The sequence below is a fragment of the Tupaia chinensis genome, unplaced genomic scaffold (genome assembly GCF_000334495.1).
Source record: "Tupaia chinensis unplaced genomic scaffold, TupChi_1.0 Scaffold146961_1, whole genome shotgun sequence".
Taxonomy (NCBI): Eukaryota; Metazoa; Chordata; class Mammalia; order Scandentia; family Tupaiidae; genus Tupaia; species Tupaia belangeri.
The window spans coordinates 378,904-389,027 of record NW_006206814.1 but is presented as its reverse complement, the minus strand read 5'-3'; the positions used below and the strand labels follow the sequence as shown (position 1 = coordinate 389,027).

Sequence of the window (10,124 nt, the reverse complement as noted above, 5' to 3'; positions counted from 1 at the left end):
TTCCCTATATGCTGTCCTACCCAGAGTGGCTATTGCAATAGCAAATTCGACACTTCGACTCCTTCTAAGGATCTTGACTCATCCCGGCAGATCATAAGCTGAAGCCAGGAACTTGGAACTCAGAGTTCCAGTATGTATTTGTGACAAAATGGGACTTCCAGCCTGGCCTCTTGGTTCCTGAGACCTGCCATCTTCCATCACTGGAGTTTTCCTGACAAGTATTAGTAAGGCTGTATCTTTTGAGTTTTAAGGTTTAATTAAGTGTATCTCCAGAGAAGTCTGTGCATCATGGAACACAGGCAGCTATTCTTGGAAAACCAGAAGAGAAAGAAACTATAATCAGTGTGAGTCCTTGGTTGGGAGGCCTGGTGGGTTCATAGCTTGTGGTCCATAGATGGTGATAACAGTAGCTTAGGACAGATTTCCTGTGGCTGAGGTTCTCCAGAGGGTTCTGACAGACCAAGAAAGGCAGTGTTTTTGGCTGTTCAACTCATACACTGCAGTCTACGCTTGATGTCTTGGTGCTGGTGTAGGAAATACAGTCATTGGTCTAGTTCCTCTGCCTCTATTAGAAAGTTACATCAAAGGAATGTTCTATCAGGAAGATAAATTGGCCCATAAAATAACCAGCAATGGGAGAGATCTATTAAGTCTGGATCAAATCCATATCAGGAGATTCTTGTTCCAATCTTTTTTGTTTTCCCAGGAGACATGTGTGCTTGCTGGAGAGGGACAGAGAGAGGAGGAAAGTGAGAACGCACCCCCATGGGGAATGGTCATGCTGCAATTCCTTCTCCATTTCTCTCTCCCTTAGGATTTCAGCATGCGTGCACATGTTCTCAGCACGTTTCTCAAGCTGCTGGATCTGGGACTCCCCACTGTGCAGCTGGCCACGTGGGATCCAACTGCCTTAACATTACACCTCTGGCTGGTCCCTATTCCAGCAGTTTTAAAATTACTGATGAGGTATTTGTTGACAGTGAGCACCTCCAGATAAACCAACTGCCCATCTCCATATCAATATTATCCATTCAGTGAAGTGAGCACTAGCCTGCAGCCTGACTTCTAGGTTTACTATAATTTCTTCCATGTTTAAGATGAGAAAGTCATGGTGTTTCTTTAGACTTTTTCTTTTTTAGTTTTGTTACAGAGTATGTGAGCTTGCTGGAGAGGACAGAGAGAGCTAGAGAGACGGAGGGAAGGTGAGAGATCACTTCCCGGTGGATGGCCACACTGCAATCCCCTCTTCTCCACTCTCCGCTTGTGATTTCAAACATGGCACATGTGCCTTGTGAGTTTTTCAAGCTGCCAGGCCTGGGACTCGAACCACACAGTTGGCCACGTGGGGTCCAGCTGCCTTAATTTCTGTGCCACCTGCTGATCCTTTAACTTTTTATTACAAACAAATGTAAACCTATGTAAAGGTAAGCAAAACAGTATTATGAATCTTTCGTGTATCAACAGTCATCAACTCCTGGCTACTCTTGTTTCATCTAAAATCTTCATCCACTCCCCTCCTTTCCTGCATTGTTTCAGGGTAAACTCCAGACATAATATAATTGTAACTATTTTTAGAGACCCTGTTTGTCCCCTTCCCTGATATGTTAATATAGTCTACTTCCTAACTCTATTGTTTTATTGTGTGGTAAATCCCAAAAGTCACTCTTTTTAGGTGATCTTGTTCTTCCCCCAGTCTGATGCACTTTGTTTTAAGTTATTTGCTCATTAATTTCAATAGAATTGAGTATGTTAAAAAAAAAAAGTGCAACTTGGTTAGGATAGAAAGAATGTTCTGGCCATAGCTAGAAGGCACACCTTTTACTTTAGCAAAAGCGAAAAAAGAAAGTGAATATGCCATCACACACACACACACACACACACACAAATAAAGAAAAGAAAAAGGAAAATACACGCTATACTTTATTTGATCACTTTCTTGTAAAATCAAGTGTTTTACTACACTTAATTTTTTTTTTTTTTCCGCCATAGGATAAGTGCGATTGCCAGAGAGCAAGTGAGACAGAGGGGGAGGGAAAATGAGAAATCGCCCCCAGGGGGATGGACAGCTGCAGTCCCTTCTCCTTCATTCTCCTTTAGAAACTTGGGCATGATGCATGTGCATCTGGTGTGATTTTTTCAGCCACCAGGTCTGGGACTTTAACTGTGGAGTTGGTCACGTGGGATCCAGTGACTTAACCACTATGCTGCCTGCTGGCCCCACTACCCAAGATTTGCTCATAAGTCATTTTTTTTCTAAGAAAAATATCTATAATCCACCCATCAAATAAAACTTATTTTCATACTCTCGATCTTTCTCTCTCTCTCTCTCTCTCTCTCTCTCTCACACACACACACACACACACGTACTTGAATACTGTTTCCCCTCTTAACCTTTTCCAACAGAGCATTTAAATTTAGAAGAGCTTCATCTCCACCTCTGGCCCCTCTACCAACCCCCTCCCAGCAGCAGCTCTCCACAGCAACAAGCAGAGAGGACTCTGCAGCCCATGGTCTGCACCGCAGGCTGCCCGCCACAGGGGATGCTTGTGGCAGAGTTTTCTTATCTAAAGACAACTTACTCAGCTCTTTTTCTTAAGAGAGACTTTTGCTATAGGGTGGGTATACTCACCAGAGAGACAGAAGTGAGAAATCACCCTCAGGGGGATAATCATGTTGCAATCTCCTCTTGGGATTTTGGGTATGCATGCACCCACACACAGCATGGTTCAAGCCTCTGGGTCTGGGACTTGAACCATGTGGGAGTCTAGTGACAAAACCATTACGCCATCTGCTGGTCCCTCTTTTTTAAAAAAAAAAATCTTTTTAATCATTTATTTCATTTTATAGAATTTGATTTTGAATGAAAATGAAATATCTAGGGACCAGCAGTTGGCGTAATGGCTATGTTGCTGGACTCCCACATGGTCGACTACAGTTCGCATCCTAGACTCGGTGGCTTAAAACTCACGCCGGGCGCATGTGCGTTCGTGCCCAAGATCCAGAGAGGAGAATGGAGGAGAAGGGATTGCAGCGTGACCATCCCCCCGGGGGTGATTTCTTGCTTTCTGTTTCTATGTCTCTCTCTGTCTGTCTGGTGAGCGCACACGCCCTATAGTGGAAAACCTCTCAAAAAAAAAAAAAAAAGAAAAGAAAGAAATATCTAATGTCTATTAGAAATACCTACTTTTAGGACCAGCAGTTGGTATAATGGCTATGTTGCTGGACTCCCATGTAGTCACCTGCAGTTCGAGTCCCGGACCCGGTAGTTTAAACTCACGCCTGGCACATGTGCTCGTGTGCCCAGGATCCTGAGAGGAGAATGGAGGAGAAGGGATTGCAGCGTGGCCATCCCCCTGGGGGATGATTTCTCCCTTTCTGCCTCACTGTGTCTTTCTGACGAGAGCATGCGCCCTGTAAGCAAAACTTCTCAAAAAAAAAAAAAAAAAAAGGGAGAAATACCTATTTTTTGCAGTTTTCAACAATGTCCTTTTAAAGTAAAATTCATTATGAATCTATTCATTAATTCACTCATTTTCAACATGCCAGTTTAGAGAAAAAGGTCTGCATTTCCAGGACACTTGCTAGAGTTATGCATTTTAAAGTTAAAAAGTAAAATAAATAAATAAATAAATAAAGTTAAATAGTAAAAATCCTAGAAAAGTCACTACTTCTGAGTTGGTGTATCACAATAAGGGTACATTTTCTATGAGAAGGTCTTCTCTAGGTATGTATTCTGTTCTATTTTCTTAGTCTCACTTTCATTACTTTTGAATTCTTCATTTATCTTTACTCTGTCTGCTTCCAATGCTCTGGCATAGTTTTTAAAAACTCGTTGTCTGGTCCTGTGCAATGTTTTAAATTACTGTAAAACCTTGGCCGCCTGACCCATGGCTTGCCTCACTGTAGCGGCTGGCCACTTCTGACGCAGTTGAGAGCAACTTACTCAGTTTTGAGAAGCAGGTGGTTAGGTTGTATTTTGTAGTGTATATGTGCCACACTTTTTCAATCCATTCATCTGTTCATGGACATTTGGGTTGGTTTCATGTCTTAGCAATTGTGAATAATGCCATAATAAATATAGTTGTGCAAGTGCTTTTCTGACTGAACGTTTTCCTGTCCTTTGGGTAGATACCCAGGAGTGGAACTGCTGGATCATATGGTAGTTCTATTTGAAGGTCTTTGAGGAAATTCCATATTGTTCTCCACAGTAACTATACTAACTTAAATTCCCAACAACAGTGTAGGAGGCTTCCCTTATTTCCACAGCCTCATTAGCACTTATTATTCTTTATCATTTTAATCTTAGCCATTCTGACTGGGGTTAGGTGAGGAGGTATCTCATTGTGGTGAGGGTGGGAAATGGGGGAGAGTGAAAGGGAGGGAATCAAGGGCAAAGAAAGAAGCAAAACATGTAAGGGACACAAAAATAGAAAGTTATCTGTGTATGATAATGTCTTTTACTGAATGAATACATAGTGTATTCGTGATGGGGAAAATCATTTGGTATACTGTAGTGATACACAGGGATTGACTGCAAAAAAAAAATACTAAAAATAATAGAAGCCAGTGGCATGGTGGTTAAGGGGCTGGACTTCCACATGGCCAACCATGGTTTGAGTCTTGGACCTGGAGGCTTGAAAATCACACTGGACACATACGTGTGTGTGCCCAAAATCCCATGGAAAAGGGATTGAGGCATGACCATTCCCCCCGGGAGGTGATTTCTCACTTTCCCTCTCAGTGTTTCTCCTCCTCTCTCTCCTGTGAGTGGACATGCCCTCTGGCATAAAGTAAATACATACATACATAGAAAGAAAAAACGTTGTCTTCATAAGGACACTGGTGCAGCACATTTCAGGGTGGGTAAATAGCTGGAAGTATTTGTGACAGTTTCAATGCTCCTTTTCCTCCTTCACATTGTTGTGAAAGTTTTTTTTCCTCAGAAGCAAAACTGCCAGATATAAAGGATGAAAAGACAGGGGAAAGCTCCTTTCCTGAAGATCCAGTATTGGCTCTTCCTAGCACCAAGGTCCTAGATGAGGAGAATTTCAGACCTACTCTCTCCTAGTAGAGAGAATGTAACCATGCACTGTCCTGTAGCCCTGTTCCCTGGGAATCCTGACCAGAGCCTAGAAGTATGCTTAATCAGCACGTACGTGGTCACAGTGCAATGCAGTTCTGAGTGGAGGCTGAACTGAGGCCCTGGGGCTGCACTTTCCCAATGGTTTTTCCTCCTGCCTTTGTTTGCCTGTAAACTGTGATCAGAATTACTGAATTTGTTATAAAAAAAAACAAATAAATAAAAATCAGAGAAAAGGGTGAGTAAAATCTTTCCCCCAAAATGTTCCCATGTGATTAGCAAAGTTGCTCAAAGTTGAACCTTTGGGGCAAAGGAGTCAATGGAGGTTTATTTTCTGCCACTTCCAGGAATTTCCTCTTCCTTTGCATGGAAGATTTTCTTTCAGGCTCGAAACCCTGTTTGCTGAGGCAAGAACCTGCAAAGCTCTGCCAGTCACCAGCCAGCCTGCCGCGGGTTCCTGGCATCAAGGAACTCACGATGCACTGTGTCATCTGCTTGGAGAACTAGCTTTCTCAGTAAAGAGACCCAGTGTCATTTCCCAGATCCCTCCTCTGATTCTAGGAACATATACTCGGAGAACATTGCTAGGCATTACGGAATCTGGGGGGTTACGCTGTTTTAAAGCGGGGCCCCTCCATCCTCCTTTCACTCACCTCACACACCATGTGGCTGAATGGAACACACAAATGGGGTTTTCACAAAAGTACTGGGTGTTATCACACACACCCCTAGACTCACTTAATGTTTCTCAAACACTTTTACCACCTCTATTCTAGAACCCATACTAGATCCTGAAAGTGGCTAAGCAGTCTTGACATAGGCAACCTGTAAGGGTTAGAGAGAGAAAGATGAATACGCAGCTACAACCACAACATGATCATGGTTACAACCGTGTAGCTTCAGCACACCAAGACGGAAGAGGCGGGGTGAATAATTACCTCTAGACATGCTTCTTCTTGTTCTTCCCAACAGCTCCCAATTGTTGGGGGAACCTGCAGCATAGGTTCAGAAGGCATTGTTCAGCATTTAGTCCTATACTTATTACATCAGGTCTCCTACAAACACGGACACTGAAAGTGAAACGCATGTGGGTTCACTGTCTACTGCTCCCTGAGGGAGAACAGTCTGTCTGCAGCTGTCTGAGAGTCTGACAGCATGAGAGAGGGGCTCCGATGAGGTCAGGAAACGGCTACTTCTGCTCTGTGCCTGGAAACGTCTGATAACATTGTTCTCACCCTGTTTGAGTAAAGACAATCAGAACATCTCTCACAGAGTGAAACAGAGAGAAGAACCAGGTTGGGGACACCCGACAGTGTGTTGGATCACTCAGTTGTGTCGATTGTAGAAACAGAAAAACGAATCAAATTACAGACACTTTCATTTATCTCTACCAGGCTTTAAAATCCAGGTGATAGGCCTTTTTCAACCAGCATCGCATTTCTTTTTGGTCAGAAGGTCATGGCATGGTCTCACACTCAGGCACAGATGATGAACCCCCCAGCCAGGTCCACGCTGCTGTCCTAACAATTCCTTCTGACCTCGTGGATCTCAGGATCCCAAATTCAAAATGCTAAGGAGAAGAGCTGCCTGCTCAGGAAAGCAGAGAGCCTCCGGCAGTCCTGAATGTAACCCTGAATCCCCCTGGGCTAGCTCTTCTGGACTCTGATACTAGGTGCTGGCATGGGATCAGAGACAGAGACATGGAACTAAGACAAAGCCCCCAATGAACAACTAGCCCATGGAAAAGTGGTATTGGAAAAGCACAGAAAGAAGGCTGTATCAATAAACAATATCTAAATGATCAGTTAAGCTTATGGAAAAAAATAGACTGAGATTCATGTTTCATTTCATCCACTTGTAATGCCGGTCTCCCTCCATCTGCTCTTCTTCCTTCACTGAATTTCGCTGCTCTTCTTTTTCAAAACTTGCTCAGTTGTCTTGCTTTTGTTTGTACTGACAGATAGTCCTTTGGCACTGCAAACATCTACAGAGTGGGCCTTGACTCTGTTCTTTCCCTTCAGAAGAGTGGGATCCCTGCCCCTGAGCCTCTGTGGCCTAAAACTTCTGGGCTGAAGCAGCAAGACCCTGACAAGAGCAGAGAAGATGTTCACGCTGTCCACAATGACCTTGGGGTCAGCTCCTTTTCAAAAGCATCAACAGAAGAAGTAGCCCTCAGGCCTTTTGCCAGTGACATTTGCCAGGAGGGCTCCTATCACTGTCTGAGGCTCACCTGGCATCAACACAGAGCTGACGTGTAGTCAAGCCCATTTGGATAATTGGCATTTTCATGCTTCTGTCTTCATAACAACCCTGGCACCACAATAGCCAGGCCACGGGCCTGAATCAACTAAAAAGAAACATTAACATGGCCAAAAAATGTGTGTGATTTTTTTCAAAGAAGGCCTGTGTTCTGATAATATCAATTGGAGTTATTTTTTTTTTCTGGAGTCTTGGCATAAGCCTGAGTCATACATTATGAAAACAATTCCATTCTCTGGGTGACTGGCATTATCACTCTGAACAGGGACACTGCCAACCCGTTCAGCATCTTTGCACAAAGAAGACAAAAACATCCTTCTTCTGGGCAAGTAGTCCTACACTTGGGTCCACAGCTTGGAGAGTCTACCTAGATGGTCTTGTGCAGGAAAAACCTGTACAGTTGACCTTGATTCTATGCACTCACGTTCCAGAAAAACACCTAGTTCAACTCATTCACTCACCGGGCAGCAACAGAGCACCTGAGAGAAGCAGGAGAGTAATACTTCCAGGCTCATCATGTGCTGGGCACTTGAATGTACTGAATCCTCTTAGTGAGCATTATTATTATTGTTATTTTGCAGATAAGGTGGTAAAACATCTACCAAAGGCTCCATGGTTAGGAAGTGCTGAAGACAGAATTTGAACCCCTCTGGCCCCAAGGCCATGTTCTTCCTACCTCTTCTATTCTGAGAACACTTAGAAGCACAGGGTAAGGCCCCTCCTCTTTGGGGATACAGTCCACTGGAAAATATAGACATGATCTAGATAGATGTCAGTGATTCCCTCTGTAGAGACCATGTCTTCTCTTAATTTATTTCTGGATCTTAGCAGTACATTTGGAAGCCCTGATTCTTGGGCTATTCCATTTGATAACCGCAAAACCCATCAAGACTCAGCCATCAACACTCAAAATCACACAGCTGCTAACAGATAGGGTCACACCTCCAGTGAAGGTTGTTTGGATTCTAAAGACTGTGTTCTTTCCATTATATGGCATTGTCTCTTGAGTTCCTTGGATAAGATGATCCTTGGATGGCTGAAGACCATGGACAGGAGGGTCTGCTATAGGCAGAAAGCCCAATGTCTAGGCCAGTTTTATAAAGCAAGGCAGCAACAGTCACAGGCTGTATGTGCTTTAACCATTAGACACGGTCCTTGCCCCAGTCTAACAAGACTCAGCACCTAAGAAAGTGGAAGGTGGTCATTGCGACTAATTCCACATTCATCATCATGCATCTTTTTTGTTTGGTTTACTTTTGTCTTATTTTGCTGGGAACAAAAGTGCAATACCTTTCATGAACCCATCACCCAACTGCATTATCGACATGTGTCCAGTCTTCTTTACTTATACTTCCTCCAATGCTTGCTTGCTTGCTTTCTTTTTCTTTCTTTCTTTCTTTCTTTCTTTCTTTCTTTCTTTCTTTCTTTCTTTCTTTCTTTCTTTCTTTCCTTTCTTTCTTTCTTTCTTTCTTTCTTTCTTTCTTTCTTTCTTGAGAGATTTTTGCTAAAGGGTGCATCACTCACTGGAGAGATAGAAAGCAAGAAATCACCCCTAGGAGAGATGGCCATGCTGCAATCCCTTCTCCTCCATTCTCCTCTTGGGATTTTGGGCACGCAGGCACACGCACCTGGCATGAGTTTTAAGCTGCCAGGTCTGGACTTGAACCATGGTTGACTATGTGGGGAGTCCAGTGACATAACCGTTATGCCATCTGCTGGTCCCTCCAATGCATTATTTTAAAGTCAACCCCAGATATCATATTTCTTCTAGAAATATTAGCATAAGCCTCTAAAATGACTTTCTCTCTTTATTTTTCTTTCTTTATTTACTTATCTATTTATTTATTTTTGAGAGTTTTTTGCTATATGGTGTGTGTGCTCGCCAGAAAGAGAGAAAGAAAGTGAGAAGTCACCCCCAGGGGGGATGGCCAAGCCACAATCCCTTCTCCTCCTTTCTCCTCTCAGGATCTTGTGAACATATGCACATGCACCTAGTGTGACTTTAAGCCACTGAGTCTGGGACTTGAATCATGGTTGACTACATGGGAGTCCAGCGACACAGCCATTACACCAACTGCTGGTCCCAAAATATGAAAATTCAAAACTCTGCATCTGACCTCAAGAGTTTCAAATAAAGAACTAAGAAGGAATAAAAAAACATAGCCAGTAAAGATATTAGGGTTGTATCGTCCAACACAGAAGTCACTGGTTATGTGTGGCCACATTGAACCCTTGAAATGTGTCTAGTTTGAACTGAGATGCATTGTAAGTATCAAAAATATACACTGGATTTCAAGAACTTAATATGGACAAAGAAAGTGAAGTATCCAATTATACTTGAAATAATATATTCTTTTAAGCTTCATTTTATTTTTATTTTTTCTTTATTTTTAGTTTCATTTTCTTTTATAGTCAATCACATTATTTAGCTTACAAAGTGAGTATTTTAACATGTGAACATTTCTCCCTAGTCCAGTTGAATAAACTGTAATATATCTTTAACAGAAATTGGCACCTTTCTTTGCCCCATTACTGCTTTTCCTCCCCATTTTTCTTCTAGTTGTTCTTCCTCAAACCCTACTCTTTCACACACGCTATATCTGTATTTATATCTGTTTACTGTGTTTTTACATCTTTGAGTCAATCATTTTCAGTCATAGAGTGCAGACACTTGGTATATATTAAGTGGAGACATACAGTGCCTCTCCTTCATAGCCTGGCTTGCTTCACTCCATATTCATCCACTTTCTGTCAAAAGCCACGGTTTTGTTGTTTTTTTTTTTTT

The 10,124-nt window shown here is 42.6% G+C and overlaps 1 protein-coding gene and 1 pseudogene across 1 annotated transcript in view; both read right to left on the bottom strand.

The window, feature by feature from the left end:
- Window positions 1-10,124, bottom strand: part of TMEM108 (transmembrane protein 108) — a 465,878-nt gene that overhangs the window by 84,353 nt on the left and 371,401 nt on the right. The window lies entirely within an intron of this gene.
- LOC106733988 (complex III assembly factor LYRM7 pseudogene) lies at window positions 3,665-3,889 on the bottom strand (annotated as a pseudogene).